Source organism: Gopherus flavomarginatus, chromosome 9, assembly GCF_025201925.1.
Source record: "Gopherus flavomarginatus isolate rGopFla2 chromosome 9, rGopFla2.mat.asm, whole genome shotgun sequence".
In the NCBI taxonomy this organism is placed as follows: Eukaryota; Metazoa; Chordata; order Testudines; family Testudinidae; genus Gopherus; species Gopherus flavomarginatus.
In genome coordinates, this window is record NC_066625.1 from 51,715,555 (window position 1) to 51,726,725 (window position 11,171).

At 46.4% G+C, this 11,171-nt stretch overlaps 1 pseudogene; it reads left to right on the forward strand.

Annotated features, from left to right (window-relative positions):
- The window catches only part of LOC127058042 (maestro heat-like repeat-containing protein family member 1), a 102,330-nt pseudogene that overhangs the window by 34,961 nt on the left and 56,198 nt on the right, over positions 1-11,171 (forward strand).

An 11,171-nucleotide genomic window follows, 5' to 3' on the forward strand; every position in this document is an offset into this window, starting at 1 on the left:
AGCATTCCCTTGGTCACTACCAACTGGAAAGGAAGGAGGGGGACCTCATGCTGCCGCGTGCTGTGAGTGCTGTGGATGGTAGGGATACTATATTTTAACATCAAAAAACAGGACACTGCATGGAGAGAAAAGCCCCACCCTGCCACCATCCACTCCCTCTGACTGTGCCCCACAGAAACCGCAACCCATCCAACCACCCCACCCCCCGCCCCCTGATCATCCTGTTCCGGGAACCCTTCCCCTAACTGCCCCCCAAAACCCCACCACCTATCTAAGCGCTGCTATTCCTTGTCCCTTGATTGCCCCCTACCGGGACCCATGCCCCTAACTGCCCCTTAGAACCCCAGCCCCTATCTAAGCCTCTTTTCTCATTGTCCCCAACTGCCCCCTCCTGAGACCCCCCCCAACCTACCCCCTAGGATCCCACCCCCTACCTGTCCCCTGAGAAACCCCTGGGACTCCCATGCCTATCCAACCGCTGCCTGTCCCCTGACTGCCCCCCCGAACCCCTGACCTATCTAACCCCCCTTCTCCCTGCCCCTGACTGCCCCCCCGAACCCCTGACCCATCTAACCCCCCTTCTCCCTGCCCCTGACTGCCCCCCCGAACCCCTGACCCATCTAACCCCCCTTCTCCCTGCCCCTGACTGCCCCCCCGAACCCCTGACCCATCTAACCCCCCTTCTCCCTGCCCCTGACTGCCCCCCGAACCCCTGACCCATCTAACCCCCCTTCTCCCTGCCCCTGACTGCCCCCCCAAACCCCTGACTCATCTAACCCCTCCTTCTCCCTGCTCCTGACTGTCCCCCCGAACCTCCTCCCCATCCAACCTCCCCTGCTCCCTGTCCCTTGACTGCCCCCATGAAACCCCCTACTCCTTCTCCAACCCCTCAGCCCCCTTACTGTGTCACTCAGACCAGCGTGTCTGGCTCCGTGCAGCACCAGACACGCTGCTGCATACATGCTGCTGTGCTCCCCTGCAGAGCCCACAGCCCCTCCCCCCCCCCCCCGCACACACACACCCAGCACCTGCCTTCCAGATCTGAACACCTCAAAATTCAGGAGTGCTCAAGCTCAGTTTGGGCAGCTGTTACTTTATTTCTCCCAAATCAAGTATACTGATCCACTGTAACTTGCTGTAGAAAAAGTAGATAAAATTGAGCAAGAAATGCTTCCCAGTGGTTATTAGGACTGGAATTGCTATTTTCAACAGCCATTGCCTTTTGTTTGTTTGTTTAAAAGGAAGACAGTGATATTGCATTGGCAAATTCCCCATAGAAAGAAAGAGTGGAACAAAAGAATAATAAAGGCACCTCAACTTTTCCTCATTTATGGAGGACAGTCTTATAATATGCATCCAGATATCCTCCAATCACACAAGCTGAAAATTGTTCCACTTTACTGCAGCTCTGTAACCATATGGGAACCAATCCTGTCTATGTTTTGTGCACATCCAAAATTCCTGCTGAATGACCTGGCCTGGGAGCGAGTTACCAGTGACCATGGGCTGTGGTGGAAGGAGGGTGCAGGTGGGCGGGAGGGGGGAGAGCCCAGGGCCGGGGTGGCAGGAGGTGTGTGTGTGGGCACTGGTGGGGAGGGGGATAGGGGGAGCCCAGGGCTGGGGCAGCAGAGGGATGTGGGGGGGAGCCCAGGGCTGGGACAGGGGGCAGCCAAAATTTTTTTGCTTGGGGCAGCAAAAAACCTAGAGCCGGCCCTGCAACATGGTATGATTAGTTTTATTCTGTAAGTTCTACTATTTCAAATATATAATTATTAGCTAACTATTAGCCCTAACCACTAACCTAACCTAAAGCTGATATTTGCTTACAGTGTAAGTGAGTTGAGTATTGATTTGGATAATTAAAAAATTAATTGTGATTAATTTCATGATTAAAAAAAATTAATTTGTTAAATAACAGAATACAAGTGATTTAAATATTTTTGGATGTTTTCCACATTTTCAAATAGATTGATTTCAGTTACAACACAGGATACGAAGTATACAGTGCTCACTTTATATTTATTTTTATTTTAAATATTTGTACTGTAAAAAACAAAATAAATAGTCTTTTCAATTTAACCAAATACAAGTACTGTAGTGCAATCTCCTTATCATGAAAGTTGAACTTACAAATGTAGAATTATGTACAAAACCCCCCTACATTCAATAAAACAATGTAAAACTTTAGAGCCTACAAGTCCAATCAGTCCTACTTCTTGTTCTGCCAATCACTCAGACAAACAAGTTTGTTTATATTTGCAGGAGATAATGCTGCCTGCTTCTTGTTTACAGTCTCACCTGAAAGTGAGAACAAGAGTTCTCATGGAATTGTTGTAGTCGGCGTCACAAGATATTTATGTGCCTGATGCGCTAAAGATTCATATGTCCTGTCATGTTTCAACTGCCATTCTAGAGGACATGCTTCCATGCTGATGACAGGTTCTCCTTGATAACAATCCAAAGCAGTGCGGACTGACACATGTTCATTTTCATTATCCAAGTCAGATGCCACCAGCAGAAGGTTGATTTTCTTTTCTGGTAGTTTGGGTTCTGTAGTTTCCGCATTGGGTGTTGCTCTTTTAAGACTTTGGAAAGCATGCTCCACACCTCATCCCTTTCAGATTTTAGAAGGCACTTCAAATTCTTAAACCTTCGGTCGAATGCTGTAGCTATCTCTAGAAATCTCACATTGCTACTGTGACGTTGCGCTCCATGTTTTTATAAAAAATATGTTTATAAGTAGATATGGTGTAACTGGAATACACTTTATGCAAAAGGTCTCATTACAAAGCTTATAATCTTCTCAGTGTGGTCAACCTATTTGTATGAATGTATCATTCTTGTATCTAAAACTAGGAATATGAAATATAACTCTGAGGTCCTATTGTAATTATGTCAAGTGTGCACCATTAATGGTGGTTTGAAATCTTAATGGCTCTCATTATCCAGGACAACTGGTTGTAAATGGCTCTGCTTACTTCTAAGACTTCCTGTATACATGGGTGCCATCGTGTGGGTAATGAAGTCTTACAGGACATGTGATCATGTCACCTGAACTAGAATTCATCTTTAACCTGGTGCTTTTCCGTTTAGAAGGAAGGGTGGGAACCCAGAGAGAGACAAGGATTCCCCCCATGTGCCAAAGCTATTAAAAGGGATGAAACAGAACAAAGAGGGTCCCAGTCATGTGGAATCCCCTGCTTTTCACCTAAGATGGCTGCTGGAACTAACAAGGACAGTACCAGGGGAAAGGATTGGGCCTAGACTAGGAAGGAGTCTAGTCTGTAAAAGAAGCTTATGGGAACATCTCTGAGAGTGAGATTTACCTGTATTCAACTTCTTAATGTATTAGGCTTAGACTTGCGTGTTTTGTTTTATTTTGCTTGATAACTTACTTTGTTCTGTCTGTTATTACTTGAAACCACTTAAACCCTACTTTTTATACTTAATAAAATCACTTTTGTTTACAGATCAAAGCAAGCATATCTATCACACTGAGAAGATTTAAACTTCAAAACTCCTTATAAGAAATGAAAAGGGAGGTGGGTATTTTTTGCTGTTTTTAAAATTAAATAGGCAGCTAGTATTGTTTTTAAAATTATTAGGAAGAACAAGTTTAAGCTTTGTTGTAACATGTGTTGTTTGCCTGGACTGCTCAAGATCTGAAGGCTTGTGTAGGAGAAACTCTTTGAGGTGGCTTCTTAACTACCTTCATCAAGGAGTATCAGATGTGAAACAGCATGAAACATAGGAGCCTTGTCTTATAACAGGCTTATTCAAAGTGATACAAGCTACGAAAGTAAGATCTTGGAAGAGTGTTGCCATTTTCATAATGTAATAAAAATACTGTAGTGATAAATAATAATTAATAATAAAGTGTGTAATAAACATGTCATAAAAACAAATTTTATATTTCCAAGATCACTGTTTTTATAATGTGGTAAAGGAGAAAATCCCTGGAAATATTCCTTTTGAGGAGGGGGTTTGTGAGACTTGAAATTTTAGTGAAAGGGGTTCACAGGTTGTTAAAGTTTGGGAACCACTGATCTAGAATGAGAATATGGCATGTGCACCATCCGGGTCCAAAATGGGGTAAATGCACACAAGGCAGACTTTTAATAATGCTTGGACAATACAAAGCCAACTCCCTCCTCCATGCAAGTTCTGCTGGTTGGATGTGAAGATACAAAGGTGGGGTTGCAGTTGTGGAGGTGATATTTTATAAACCTGCTCCTGGAAGACCAATAAACTGCTTCTACTACACAGCCACTTCCTAGGGGAATCCAAAGAGACTAGATTTCATTTGGGACACCTTCCAGAAAGCAACTAAGGAGAGAGGCGCTACAGCTGCCTTGGGAACATGTACTTCCAACAGATTCTCTACCATCCCACTGGGAAAAGTTTCCATGTGTGTCAAAGACGGGACCGCTTACGGGCTGAAACATCAAATTCCTGGAAGCTGAGAGTGAGAAGTTTGAAAGCAACCCTTGGTAAAACTACTCTGATTACCAGACAATGGCAGGATTAACTGCCTCAAGTATCATGTCACTAATCCAGCATGCCAGTGTCATAAACAGATAGCTAAGGGTTAATGTCTCTTTCACCTGAAGCACCTGACCAGAGGACCAATCAGAAAACCGGATTTTTTCAACTTTGGGTGGAGGGAATTGAGTGTCTAAGTTCTTTTGTTTTCTGCCTGCCTGCTTTCTCTGAGCTTTGGAGAAGTAGTTCTACTTTCTAGTCTTCTGTTTCCAAGTGTAAGGACAAAGAGATCAGATAGTAAGTTATATGGTTTCTTTTCTTTGGTATTTGCATGAATATAAGTGCTGGAGTGCTTTGATTTGTATTCTTTTTGAATAAGGCTGTTTATTCAATATTCTTTTAAGCAATTGACCCTGTGTTGTATCATCTTAATACAGAGAGAACATTTGTACTTATTTTTCTTTCTTTTTATATAAAGCTTTCTTTTAAGACCTGTTGGAGTTTTTCTTTACTTCAGGGAAATTGAGTCTGTACTCACCAGGGAATTGGTGGGAGGAAGAAATCAAGGGGAGATTTGTGTGTTGGATTGCTAGCCTGACTTTGCATTCCCTCTGGGGGAATAGGAAAGTACTTTTTGTTTCCAGGATTGGGAACAGAGAGGGAGATTCACTCTGTTTGGATTCACAGAACTTGTGTCTGTGTATCTCTCCAGGAGCACCTGGAGGGGGGAAGGGAAAAAGGATTATTTCCCTTTGTTGTGAGACTCAAGGGATTTGGGTCTTGGGGTCCCCAGGAAAGGTTTTTCAGGGGGACCAGAGTGCCCCAAAACACTCTAATTTTTTGGGTGGTGGCAGCAGGTACCAGGTCCAAGCTGGTAACTAAGCTTGGAGGTTTTCATGCTAACCCCCATATTTTGGACGCTAAGGTCCAAATCTGGGACTAAGGTTATTACATGGTGGCAGCGGTGGGATATAGACAGAACCCAGAAGCCAGTAGAAATATTATATTTTTCTTTTCTCTGCTAAGGGCTTTTTAGCAGAGAGAAGCAGTTGGTTTTAAAAGGGAACCAGAGAGAATTTTTTTTTCTGCTCTCTCTGGCAGTTTGTGGCTTGCATGTTAAGGGTCTTTTGTCATGCAATAGCCCTCCCATTAGGAGGCAAGTACCGGCACTTATATGCATGCAAATAAAGTGGTTTTTCTGGTTTCCCTTCATTGAACATTAGCTAGAGAGAGAAAAGGAAAATTAACTAAAGGCACTGTTGCTAGGCAGACTTCAGGAGGCAACAGAGAACCTGCAGTTCAGAAGATAAACACCGGAGGACACCACCATCACACCAAAGATCCCCAGGCCCGGATGCCTCTCAAATACCCTTGGAGCGAAGGGAAAATTTGAGAGTGGGCGGAAAGAAGGTTACTGCATGGAGAGACACGGGGGCACAAGTGTCAGCTATCCACCAATCCTTCGTTGACCCCAAATTCATCAACCCAAAGGCCAAAGTTACAATTTACCCCTTCATGTCACAAGCTGTAGACTTGCCTACAGCTCAACTGCCTGTCCAGTACAAAGGCTGGTCAGGAATGTGGACTTTTGCAGTCTATGACAATTATCCTATCCCCATGCTACTGGGGGAAGACTTGGCCAACCAGGTGAGGCGGGCCAAGAGAGTGGGAATGGTTACACGTAGCCAAACCAGGCAAGCTTCCAGACCCATTCCTGTTCCTGAACCGTCCACAGAGGCCCCGTCTGTGTTACCAGAGACCCAGACAGAGGTAGTGGACCCAGATTCCATGCCTACCACTGAAACAGCCACAGCATCTCCAGTCCCAGGCCCGGAACTGGAACAGCAACCAGCACCAGCAAGTGCAACCCCATCTTCAAACTCAACGCCAGAGGGCGCCAGCGAGCCAGAACTGGCAGAAGCAACAGACAGCCATACCCAAAAGGCTCAGCCAGAGCCTGAAATACCCTCAGGTGCACCAGCGGAAAGCGGTTCACCAGCAACGGAAACAACCCCATCACCTCCAGCGCTTCCAGAGGGACCAAGCCCAAGTCCACAGTCTGAGGAAGAACTGGTGACCCCAGCCTCAAGGGAACAGTTCCAAGCTGAGCAGGAAGCGGATGACAGCCTTCAGAAAGCTTGGGCGGCGGCACGGAGCACCCCACCGCCTCTCAGCTCTTCTAATCGATCCCGGTTTGTTATAGACCAAGGACTTTTATACAAGGAAATTCTTTCTGGTGGACACCGGGAAGAATGGCAGCCGCAAAAACAGTTGGTGGTTCCAACTAAGTACCGGGAGAAGCTCTTAAGCTTAGCCCATGATCATCCCAGTGGCCATGCTGGGGTGAACAGAACCAAGGACCGGTTGGGGAAGTCCTTCCACTGGGAGGGGATGGGCAAGGACGTTGCCAATTATGTCCGGTCTTGTGAGGTATGCCAAAAAGTGGGAAAGCCTCAAGACCAGGTCAAGGCCCCTCTCCAGCCACTCCCCATAATTGAGGTCCCATTTCAGCGAGTAGCTGTGGATATTCTGGGCCCTTTCCCAAAAAAGACGCCCAGAGGAAAGCAGTACGTACTGACTTTAGTGGACTTTGCTACCCGATGGCCAGAAGCAGTAGCTCTAAGCAACACCAGGGCTAACACTGTGTGCCTGGCCCTAACAAACATCTTTGCCAGGGTAGGTTGGCCCTCTGACATCCTTACAGATTCAGGGTCTAATTTCCTGGCAGGGACCATGGAAAAACTGTGGGAAACTCATGGGGTGAATCACTTGGTTGCCACCCCGTACCACCATCAAACCAATGGCCTGGTGGAAAGGTTCAATGGAACTTTGGGGGCCATGATACGAAAATTCATCAACGAATTCTCCAATAATTGGGACCTAGTGTTGCAGCAGTTGCTGTTTGCCTACAGGGCTGTACCACATCCCAGTTTAGGGTTTTCACCATTTGAACTTGTGTATGGTCACGAGGTTAAGGGGCCATTACAGTTGGTGAAGCAGCAATGGGAGGGGTTTACGCCTTCTCCAGGAACTAACATTCTGGACTTTGTAAGCAACCTACAAAGCACCCTCCGACACTCTTTAGCCCTTGCTAGAGAGAACCTAAAGGATGCTCAAGAAGAGCAAAAGGCCTGGTATGACAGACATGCCAGAGAACGTTCCTTCAAGGTAGGAGACCAGGTTATGGTCTTGAAGGCGCAACAGGCCCATAAGATGGAAGCATCATGGGAAGGGCCATTCACGGTCCAAGAGCGCCTGGGAGCTGTAAACTACCTCATAGCATTTCCCAATTCCTCACTAAAGCCTAAAGTGTACCATGTTAATTCTCTCAAGCCTTTCTATTCCAGAGACTTACAGGTTTGTCAGTTTACAGTCCAGGGAGAGGATGCTGAGTGGCCTGACGGTGTCTACTACGACGGGAAAAAAGACGGTGGCGTGGAAGAGGTGAACCTCTCAACCACCCTGGAACGTCTGCAGCGGCAACAAATCAAGGAGCTGTGCACTAGCTTCGCCCCATTGTTCTCAGCCACCCCAGGACGGACTGAACGGGCATACCACTCCATTGATACAGGTAATGCTCACCCAATCAGAACCCCACCCTACCGAGTGTCTCCTCATGCCCAAGCTGCTATAGAACGGGAGATCCAGAACATGCTACAGATGGGTATAATCCGCTCATCTACCAGTGCATGGGCATCTCCAGTGGTTCTGGTACCCAAACCAGATGGGGAAATACGCTTTTGCGTGGACTACCGTAAGCTAAATGCTGTAACTCGTCCGGACAACTATCCAATGCCACATACCGATGAGCTATTGGAAAAGTTGGGACGTGCCCAGTTCATCTCTACAATAGACTTAACCAAGGGGTACTGGCAAGTACCGCTAGATGAACCTGCCAAGGAGAGGTCAGCATTTGTCACCCATGCGGGGGTGTATGAATTCAATGTCCTTCCTTTCGGCCTTCGAAATGCACCCGCCACCTTCCAGAGGCTGGTAGATGGTCTACTAGCTGGACTGGGAGAATTTGCAGTTGCCTACCTCGATGATGTGGCCATTTTTTCAGACTCCTGGCCCGAACACCTACTACACCTGGAAAAGGTCTTTCAGCGCATCAGGCAGGCAGGACTAACTGTTAAGGCCAAAAAGTGTCAAATAGGCCAAAACAGAGTGACTTACCTGGGGCACCAGGTGGGTCGAGGAACCATAAACCCCCTACAGGCCAAGGTGGATGCTATCCAAAAGTGGCCTGTCCCACGGTCCAAAAAGCAGGTCCAATCCTTCTTAGGCTTGGCCGGATACTACAGGCGATTTGTACCACACTACAGCCAAATCGCTGCCCCACTGACCGACCTGACCAAAAAGACCCAGCCAAATGCCGTTAAGTGGACTGACAAGTGTCAAAAGGCCTTTACCCAGCTTAAGGCGATGCTCATGTCTGACCCTGTGCTCAGGGCCCCGGACTTTGACAAGCCATTCCTAGTAACCACGGATGCATCTGAGCGTGGTATAGGAGCAGTGCTCATGCAGGAAGCAACAGATCACAACTTCCATCCTGTCGTGTTTCTCAGCAAGAAACTGTCTGAGAGGGAAAGTCACTGGTCAGTCAGTGAAAAGGAATGCTATGCCATTGTGTACGCCCTGGAAAAGCTACGCCCATATGTTTGGGGACGGCGGTTCCAACTACAAACTGACCATGCTGCACTAAAGTGGCTTCATACTGCCAAGGGGAACAACAAGAAACTTCTTCGTTGGAGTTTAGCTCTCCAAGATTTTGATTTTGAAAATCAACACATCACAGGAGCTTCTAATAAAGTTGCTGATGCACTCTCCCGTGAGAGTTTCCCAGAATTCAGTAGTTAAAAAGTGTTCTTAAAATGTAGAAGTCTGTTAGTTATATACTTAGTAGTATATGTAAAGGTGCATGTGTTGTAGTAATCTGTTTATTTTCAAGTTCTAGAAGGAAATCGCCGCCAGTGAGCTTCCCCACTGTCTGCAATTTGGGGGGCGTGTCATAAACAGATAGCTAAGGGTTAATGTCTCTTTCACCTGAAGCACCTGACCAGAGGACCAATCAGAAAACCGGATTTTTTCAACTTTGGGTGGAGGGAATTGAGTGTCTAAGTTCTTTTGTTTTCTGCCTGCCTGCTTTCTCTGAGCTTTGGAGAAGTAGTTCTACTTTCTAGTCTTCTGTTTCCAAGTGTAAGGACAAAGAGATCAGATAGTAAGTTATATGGTTTCTTTTCTTTGGTATTTGCATGAATATAAGTGCTGGAGTGCTTTGATTTGTATTCTTTTTGAATAAGGCTGTTTATTCAATATTCTTTTAAGCAATTGACCCTGTGTTGTATCATCTTAATACAGAGAGAACATTTGTACTTATTTTTCTTTCTTTTTATATAAAGCTTTCTTTTAAGACCTGTTGGAGTTTTTCTTTACTTCAGGGAAATTGAGTCTGTACTCACCAGGGAATTGGTGGGGGGAAGAAATCAAGGGGAGATTTGTGTGTTGGATTGCTAGCCTGACTTTGCATTCCCTCTGGGGGAATAGGAAAGTACTTTTTGTTTCCAGGATTGGGAACAGAGAGGGAGATTCACTCTGTTTGGATTCACAGAACTTGTGTCTGTGTATCTCTCCAGGAGCACCTGGAGGGGGGAAGGGAAAAAGGATTATTTCCCTTTGTTGTGAGACTCAAGGGATTTGGGTCTTGGGGTCCCCAGGGAAGGTTTTTCAGGGGGACCAGAGTGCCCCAAAACACTCTAATTTTTTGGGTGGTGGCAGCAGGTACCAGGTCCAAGCTGGTAACTAAGCTTGGAGGTTTTCATGCTAACCCCCATATTTTGGACGCTAAGGTCCAAATCTGGGACTAAGGTTATTACAGCCAGGGACTTCACAGAGTGCAGAGGCAAAGGCAGTGGTTTGTAAGCAGCTGTTTTGCATGACCTAGATACAGAATTCTGGTTTTGCCTGGGAGGGGATGGAACAAGAGATTCTTTGAAAGCCCTGCAGCTTTAAGCACCAGAGAGGCAAAAGGTTCCTCAGATTTTCAGCCTTCAGTAAGATGTGACAGCCCTTACAGAGACAAGCAAGAAACTGCCTGAAGACACAGAATGGCTACCCTGAAGTCACAAACCTTTGCTGACCTGTCACCAGCTGTTGGTGAAGGAAGCTGCACACGATGCAGTGGTCCTGGTCTGGCCACACAAACGCGCTTGGCAGCATCCCTGAGTCAAGACAGCACTCGCCAGATGTTCTGGCTCCCTTGAAAGTACTGCAAGGGCCCAGCTTTACAGACATACATGTGGGGCAGTGTCCCAGGAAGGCAAATCTGAGGTGTTTTTTTGCGGGTGGGAGTGCAACAGTCTGCAAACTCAAAGAATGGGAGGAGATGGACGAATGAATCAGCTGAACTGAAGCCTGTGGGCTGCACTTCCGCACATGTATCTTTTTTTTTTTAAAGCTGCAGTTCCAATGGAACGTGTTGGGGGAAGTTCTGGGTAATACAGGCAGGCAGACGAGATTCTAAGGCCAGAAGGGATCGTTGTGGTGTATGACCCTTGCTTGCTGATATCCCCCAGTTCAGAGTCCAAGCGGGAAGAGTTCAAAGGGAGGCTCAAAGCACTGTTGAAAACCAGTCAGGCTATCCAGTACCTTAGAGCACTTCAGACATTGCCGCTATGTGCACATCTCGG